This window comes from Dicentrarchus labrax, unplaced genomic scaffold (genome assembly GCF_905237075.1).
Source record: "Dicentrarchus labrax unplaced genomic scaffold, dlabrax2021, whole genome shotgun sequence".
In the NCBI taxonomy this organism is placed as follows: Eukaryota; Metazoa; Chordata; class Actinopteri; family Moronidae; genus Dicentrarchus; species Dicentrarchus labrax.
Window position 1 is genome coordinate 475,167 of NW_026136720.1, and position 8,822 is coordinate 483,988.

The 8,822-nt window shown below is 45.2% G+C and overlaps 1 protein-coding gene across 3 annotated transcripts in view; it reads left to right on the forward strand.

Moving 5' to 3' along the window:
• Positions 1-8,822, forward strand: part of LOC127352651 (uncharacterized) — a 221,359-nt gene that overhangs the window by 93,530 nt on the left and 119,007 nt on the right. For 2 of the 3 annotated variants that reach the window (XR_007881148.1, XR_007881150.1), the window contains exon 2: positions 6,886-7,380. The exons of the other annotated variant lie outside the window; for it this stretch is intronic. The gene's annotated coding sequence lies outside the window, so the exon portion shown is untranslated. The remainder of the gene's footprint in view (positions 1-6,885; positions 7,381-8,822) is intronic. 3 annotated transcript variants of the gene reach the window in all.

Consider the following 8,822-nt stretch of genomic DNA (forward strand, 5'->3'; position numbering starts at 1 on the left):
CTGTCTGTGATGTAAAAAGTGTCTAATGGTCACTTTCAGGAAACGGAAAACCCAACAGAACAATCCTATTGGCTGTTTATGGAAGGAACCAGGACGAAGCTAACGTCAGGCTTTAGCTCCTAGTTTTGGTTTTCACATTTCAGTCGGCTGTAGTGGAGCATTTAGCAGCTATAGAGAGATATTTCCCTCCAGAAACAGCTAAAAGAGAGAATATTAGACACAACCCCCAAATGAATGTAGCTCTGTGTAGCAAGTCTCGCTACTACTGAGGGTTCACTAAGCACACAATCCAATAACGGATGTCAATAAATATGACAACTTTATTCTTTTGTCAGCCGCACACACTATTATCACAAATCTCAGCCTTCTTCCAAAGGCCCATGAAGGTTTGCTCCGGTTGTGTCTTCTCTGTCATGTGTGTCGGCCCCCCAGGTCCAGCACACTACTGCCTTAAGAGAGGAGAGAGTGATTACTCCATGAGTACCAGCTGAGATAATTAACTCACCTGGCGCTGCTCTCACAAGCCTTCCCCACACCTCTCTCTCCTGCAGCTGATTGTAAACCACACCCACCTCCACATACACCCACCGCCCGACTTAGGCAGGGGAGCCGTTCATCCAAAGCATCAGTCTCCAGGATAAAAGGGAGAGAGAAGTTAGGTGTGTGAAGGAGAGGCTCCCCACAGAGGGTTTGTTTCACCCTCTCAAACACCAGCTGACACTGCTCCATCCTGGTCATGTCTGCAAAGTTGGGAATGAACCGCCAGTAATAACCTGCCAGCCCCAAGAACCGCCTCACCTCCTTTTTGGTCTTGGGCCGTGGGCTGGCTGCAATTGCTGCAGTCTTATCTATTTGAGGTGCGTACCTGCCCACTGCCCAAGTGGTACCCCAGATACCGTACCTCCCTCGGTCCAACTGCACACTTCTTCGGGTTGGCAGTTGACAGCCTGCCTCAGTGACTCGAGCACCGCTGCCACCCTCTGCATATGCTCCAGCCAGCTGTTACTATGGATGATTGGTACCTCAGGCCCTAAATCATCTCTCTCTTTCACCGTGGTCACCAGAGTCAGCAATAGACTCTGCATCTCTCCATGCTCTGAGGAGATTAAGGTGGTAAATCTGTGTTGCTCCTCCCCTGTCAGAACGCACAACCTCATAGTCGACATCACCCACTCGCCGTGTGACCACAAAGGGCCCTTGGGACGGCCGGTTGGTTAACCAACTGACATTCGGGACAAGAAGCACACCAGCGGCGTACCTCTCCCCGAATGCCAGGCCAATAGAATTGGGCCATTATCAGGTTTAGTGTTTTGTCATACCCCAGGTGCCCCACCATTGGGTTATAATGAGCCGCCTGGAATACAGTTTCCCGGCAGCTTTCCGGTACCAACAACTGGGTAGTTTCCTCTGCTGACTGAGTGTCACGACTCACTCTGTATAGCCTGTCCCTAACCAACGCGAAATGTGGATATGTCTGCGCTGTATCAGGGTGCACCAACTGACCAATTTTTTATCACTTGGTCAAAAAGGCAAAGAGTAGAGTATTGTCACGTGACTGCTCAAGTGGAAAATTTTCCATGGAGTGCAATCTTGGAACCTGTGGAGCCTCTGGCGGAGGCACCCCTGGTTCCCCCTCCCCCTCCCCCTCTGCAGTGTCGGACTACCTCACGTCACCACTGAGCACAGCGCACATATCCCATGTCCCTACTGTCTGGCTGCCCACACCTCCAACACTCCTGCCCCGATGCCTGAGGAACCCTCTGTGGGTCGAGAGCAGCGCCTGTAGTGGCTGGACCCTGAGATGGGGAGAAAACAGAGGGAAGGTTAGAGCGAGGCAAAGGGGAAGGTAGAGTGATTGTGTACTGATGTTGGGTAAGTGGGGGTGTGGGTTTCCAGCAGGGTGCCAGTATTGGTCGGGTGGGTGCAGAGGGTCGCCTCTCTGGAGCCTGGTCCCTACTATGGACAGCCAGATTTTTTTCTCCTCCCCTCTCCTCTTGTTTTTCTCCCCCTTTTCCTCCCCCCCTACAAGTAATTTCCCCATGGGGATTATTAAAGTATTTCTGATTCTGATTCTGATTCAGATGATCCTCCGCTAGGGTGATGGCGGCCTCTAAATTTGCTGGTCTATGACCTCACACCCACTCCAAGGTCCCAGTTGGGAGCCCCTCCATGAACTGCTCCAATACCACCTGCTCCAGCATCTGCCTCTCGCCGGCGGATTCCCCCGGCTGCAGCCACCTGGAAGCAGCGTCCTTCAGCTGCTGAGCGTGGACGACGGTTGGTGGGTCCCAGTGTGGTGTTCCGGAACGGACGACGGTGATCCTCGAGGGAGAAACCCATCCCATCCAGGATAGCTCTTCTGATGTTTTGGAATTCCCCCCGAGAAGAAGCTGGCAACCCGAGCGCCATAGTCTGGGCTTCCCCTGACAGTAGGGGAAGCAGGCGCACGGCCCACTCCGCTGCCGGCCAGCCACACGCCTTCGCCATTGCCTTAAACATCTCCATGAAGGTTTGGGGGTCAGTCGCTATTGTCATCTTGTGCATGGTGATATTGGAGAAGGAGGGGTGTGGAGCCCCCTGAAGCAGCTGGTTCTGCTTGCCCGCCTGGTTGTGGAGTGCCTGCAGATGCTGCCTGTTCACAGCCGCCTGCTCACAGTGCATTGCAACAACATCCCCTAGCATTTCTCCCAGCAATGCCACCAGCGGTGGAGCTTTTTTCTTTAAATTTTACTGAACCTCAATAGCAGGTGACTGCTAGTAAAACCGAAAAGTGTCAGAGTAAAATAGAGAATGTAATAGTCTGTGGACAGATTAGTTCACCACCAACGCTGCTGGTTTACCGGCTGTGAGAAATTAGCAAATGAAAGGCTCAAATATGTTTTATGGCTCTAAACCACACGTATAATAATGTAGCTCAGTGACGTCCCCCACAGGTTCCTGAAGAGACGATGCCAAGCTCAGTGTGGTCAGCTCTGGCAGTCGCCATCCTGGCAGCCCTGACTCCCAGCTAATATAAAAAAAGGGTGGAGCCGAGGCTGAATGAAGCCTGGTTACTGAAAACAGCCACTTGTGATGGCGCCCACCTGTCACTCAAAGCCGTCACACCCTTAATTATGTATAACTTTAAGCCTTAATATAATTGAAAGGGGTGAGTTGTATAGTTGTCCTCAACAGTGAAATTAGCTCAAGAGAGCAACAGTTTAATATGGAGACTGACTCACTGCTGGAGCCTTTGACAGTGAAGGTTGCTGACCTGTGCCGTAGATCATGCAAACCAAATTTCGTAAAAATCCATTAACTACTTACAAGATAACAAATAAACGTTTTGCCTTTGTGGTGCCCCCTAGTGGTAGAATATATAATCAATGTGTAGAGAAGCCCAGAGTTCTTGAAAAAGGGTTTTTCAGAAAAATTGGAGGTAGTGGACACCCATCGGCTCCCGGCTGTACCACACGTCGGAGGCCAGCGCGCGCTTCGGGTGGAGGTAGAAAAATTTGGCATCTGATGGACATTTGGAAATATATTTCTTGAAACTTGCCACCGGACACAGCGGATCCTCGGGCCTGGCAAACATAAACCCTCTTAGGTTTTCCTTTTCTGGGTCATTTGGGTCTTTGTGATTCTTAGTTTGTGGATTGTGCGCCAGGCTGACATATTCGACCCCATCCTCGTCTCTCTGGAGGATGAAAGATGCCATGGATAGCTCTCGGTTGCCCCCCCTGCCACGCCGAGCCTAACATAGTTGGATGTCGAACCAGACTTTTCTGACTTGGCCGACGGGCGTAGCAGGAGACAGTGCAGTGGAATTTCTAATAAGTTCAAGGTCCGACTCAGAGATACGGGGATGGTGGAGGCTGGCATCTTTACCCCTTTTCCTGTACCATTTAAGTACGGCTTTTAAAGTTTTCACTGACGCTAGCTTCATTAGCATTAGCAGTTAGCTATGGCTTCTCCCTCTCCCTCTCCTCTGTCCTGCTCAGTGTGCCAGATGTTTACTTATTCCTCTGCCTCCTTTATTGATAATGGTACCTGTATTAAATGTAGTTTATTTACTGCGCTGGAGGCGAGGCTTAGTAAGTTAGAGGAACGGCACCGCACCACAGAGATATCTTTAGCCACTATAGTTAGCCAGCCCCCAGTAGCCGGTGCGGTCTGACCGAAGGTAGCTTCTGCTAGCCGTCCTCTGGTAGTTCCTACGGTAGTTCCCGAGCAGCAGGGAAGACAGGGAGGCTGGCGACATTGAATCCTATTTAAAACTGCTGGCTAAAGATAAACGTAAATATAATAAGATTGTTATTCACATCGGCGGTAATGACACCCGATTACGCCAATCGGAGGTCACTAAGATTAATGTGGAGTCGGTGTGTAACTATGCCAAAACTATGTCGGACTCCGTAGTTTTCTCTGGACCCCTCCCCAATGTGACCAGTGATGACATGTATAGCCGCATGTCGTCATTCCACCGCTGGCTGTCGAGGTGGTGTCCAGCAAACGATGTGGGCTTCATTGATAACTGGAAGCCTTTTTGGGGAAAACCTGGTCTGATTAGGAGAGACGGCATCCATCCCACTTTGGATGGAGCGGCTCTCTTATCGAGAAATATGGCGAAGTTTATTTCTAAAACCTGACAGTCCAGAGTTAGGACCAGGAAGCAGAGCTGCTGTCTTACACACTTCTCTGCTCTTCCATTAGTACAGTCACCCACCCAAACCCCCATACAGACTTTGTCTGTCCCCCGACCACCTAAATTATTTAAAGAAATAAAAACAAGAGGAGTTCAACATAATAAAAATTCTAACTCCTCAGTAGCACAAAATAAGAGAATGAAATGTGGGCTGTTAAATATCAGGTCTCTGTCTTCAAAAGCTGTATTAGTGAATGAATTAATATCAGATTATGATATTGATTTACTTTGTCTTACTGAGACCTGGTTGTCCCACAAGGAGTATGTTAGCCTTTATTTAATTACTTTTGAATTCATACTATTAGATTATAAGCCATTAGGCAAAACTTCCTACAGCAGATGTCTATCTGACAGTGCTGTAGCTAAATTTAAGGAGGAGATTCCTTCAGTGTTTATTATTTAATTTGGCAAGATAATCTTAAAACTTATAGAAAGGCCCTCCGTAATGCCAGAGGAGCCTATTATTCAGCACTAATAGAAGATAATAAGAATAACCCTAGGTTCCTCTTCAGTACTGTAGCCAGGCTGACAGAGAGTCACAACTCTATTGAGCCACATATCCCCATAAACTTAAGTAGCAATGACTTCATGAGCTTCTTCTATAATAAAATTATTACTATTAGAGAGAAAATTAATCACCAACTGCCATCAACACTAAAGTAAACTCAGATATATATTTAGACTGTTTTTCTGCTATCGATCTTCATCAGTTAATTTCAATCATTTCTTCATCGAAGCCATCAACCTGTCTATTAGACCCGATCCCAACTAGGCTGCTTAAAGAAGTTGTTCCCTTAATTGGCACTTCTTTACTGGATATGATTAATCTTTCTTTATTATCAGGATATGTTCCACAGTCCTTTAAAGTAGCTGTAATTAAACCCCTTCTTAAAAAGCCCACTCTTGACCCAGGGGTTTTAGCCAACTATAGACCAATCTCTAACCTCCCCTTCCTCTCTAAGATTCTGGAGAAAGTAGTCGCCAAAGAGTTGTGTGACTTTCTACATAACAATAGTTTATTTGAAGATTTTCAGTCAGGTTAGTTAAATTAGTCAGTTAGAGTTCATCATAGCACAGAGACAGCTCTGGTTAAAGTTAATACTGACCTTCTGATTACTTCTGACAATGGACTTGTCTCTGTACTTGTATTATTAGATCTTAGTGCTGCATTTGACACCATTGACCATAATATTCTTTTACAGAGACTTGAGCATCATATTGGCATTAAAGGAACCGCACTAAGCTGGTTTAAGTCATATTTATCAGATCGTTCGCAGTTTGTACATGTTTACGATGAATCTTCAATAAATACTACAGTTAGTCATGGAGTTCCACAAGGTTCTGTACTTGGACCAATACTATTTACTTTATATATGCTCCCTTTAGGCAACATTATTAGGAATCACTCCATTAACTTTCACTGTTATGCAGATGATACGCAGTTATATCTATCGATCAAGCCCGATGAAATTAATCAATTATCTAAATTACACACATGTCTTAAGGACATAAAATCCTGGATGAGCTGCAATTTTCTGATGTTAAACTCAGAAAAAAACAAAATTCTTGTTCTTGGCCCCAAAAACTTTAGAGACTCACTGTCTAAAGATATAGTTACTCTAGATGGCATTAACTTGGCCTCTAGCACCACTGTCAGGAATCTTGGAGTTATCTTTGATCAGGATTTGTCATTTAACTCCCACATAAAGCAGACCTCTAGGACTGCCTTCTTTCATTTACGTAATATTACAAAAGTTAGACACATACTATCACAGACAGATGCAGAAAAACTAATCCATGCATTTGTTACTTCTAGGCTGGATTACTGCAACTCTTTATTATCAGGTTGCCCCAATAAGTCCATTAAAACGCTCCAATTAATTCAGAACGCTGCAGCACGAGTACTGACAGGAACTAGAAAAAGAGATCACATCTCTCCTGTACTAGCTTCTCTGCATTGGCTCCCTGTAAAATGTAGAATTGAATTTATATTCCTCCTCCTCACCTATAAAGCTCTTCAAGGTCAGGCCCCTTCATATCTTAAAGAGCTCATAGTACCCTATTACCCCTCTAGAACACTACGTTCTCTGAATGCTGGGCTACTTGTGGTTCCTATAGTCTCTAAAAGTAGAACAGGAGCCAGAGACTTCAGTTACCAAGCTCCTCTCCTGTGGAACCAGCTTCCAGTTGTGGTTCTGGAGGCAGACACCCTCACCACATTCAAGAGTAGGCTTAAGACATTCCTTTTTGATAAAGCTTATAGTTAGGGCTGGATCAGGTGAGTCCTGAACCATCCCTTAGTTATGCTGCTATAGGCCTAGACTATCGGGGGATTTCCCATGGTGCACTGAGCTCCTCTCTTCCTCTCTCTTTCTGCACTCATTCATGTTCCATTAATGCATGTTACTAACTGCACTTCTTCCCCCGGAGTTCTTGTGCTTTCTCGTCTCGCAGGTTCTTATCGATCCTGGTGGAGCCTCCTGCCATGGTCCTGCTAGATTGCCATTGCCAATACTGTTGTTGCTGTGCACCTGTCTGTCTGTCTGTCTCTCTGTCTCTCTCTCTCTCTCTCTCTCTCTCTCTCTCTCTCTCTCACCCCAACTGGTCGAGACAGACGACCACCCACCTAGAGCCGGAGGATCTGTCCTAGGTTTCTGCCTTTTAACAGGCAGTGTTTCCTTGCCCTTGTCTCCAAGGTCTAACTCATGGTGGTACTGTTGGGTCTCTGTAAATAATGTTATAAAGAGTTCGGTCTAGACCTGCTCTATTTGAAAAGTGTCCTGAGATAACTTCTGTTATGAATTGGCGCTATACAAATAAAATTGAAATAAATTGAATTGAATTGAATGGTTAATGGTTGAAGTTTTAAAAACACTTTTAATGGATAAAATGAGAAAGAAAACTGAGAATAAAAACAATTTTCCCTCCTGCACAGACAGCTGTGTGAGGATTCAGCTCTGTGGAGGTTATAACTTCAAAAAGATGATTTTATTTCATTTAAATTCATCCTCCGTTCATGAATCTCCGCAGAAATGTCAGAGCTGAAACTCCTCCAAATGTCACTTCAGCTTCTTTCATGTGTGTGATGGACGTCAGGACGCCTCCTCCCTCCTCCCCTGGTTGATGGGAGACATTTGGCATTGAAGACGGAGGAGACGGAGGAAGGTATCACCTGCAATCTGCTCATAAAGCTGCTTCAGACTGAGAACAAAGCAGTCGGAGCTTCTCCTGCCGTCTCACCGCTCTTTCATTTCCTGTGTGACAGGAAATTTGCTCAGCACACAGCTGATAGCATGCCGCCGCCGTCTGCCGCTATCGGGCCTCCATCTCTCCCTCCGTCTCTAATGGTTTTATTGAAGTGAGGACTGATGGCTGACTGTCATTCAGCGAGCTCCACCTGCTCACAGAGAGCTCAATGGAGTGAGACGACAACAGAATCACTGACGGCACAAATAACAGCATTGAATCAATAACCTACTATCATTAAACAGTGTATAAATTCTAGAGCTGTGTTCTATATGGAGCTGATTCAATCAATAATCTATAAGCATTAGGAGACCTATGAGTTGTCTTTTTGATATGGGTTACAATTATTAAGATATTATTTTACTGTGATTTATTATTAAGGGGAGTCGCGTACACTCAAAATCTCAAATATTGTACATCTCTCAAGTCTTCATTCAAATGTTACCACACAGATAATAAATATCACGTTTCATGTTCAGATCAGTCAAATGAGTCCACAGTGACTATAAATGTCTTACTGTAATTAGTTCTGTATGCACAATATTTTCTATTTCACCAAATGTTTGATCAGACATCAATAAAATGTTTGCCAACCAGCCCAATACCAGCAGAATGATGTGTGATTTCCTTCAGAACAATAACCGACCGCCGTGTGGTCATTTTATGTTTTTGCTAATAACTCATGATACATTTTTGTACAGTGGGTTCCTCGGCTGATGCTAATTTTACTAAAATAGGTCATGCCCATTCACGTGTTTAAAACATTCTGCCATTTTGGATTTTTTAAGTCAAGAAATGTTTTTGCTCAATGCGGTAGATACTGGGCAGTGGTCTGTACAGTCTATTTGATTCATATAATAGCAACAATAATAACATTATTAATATTAACTTT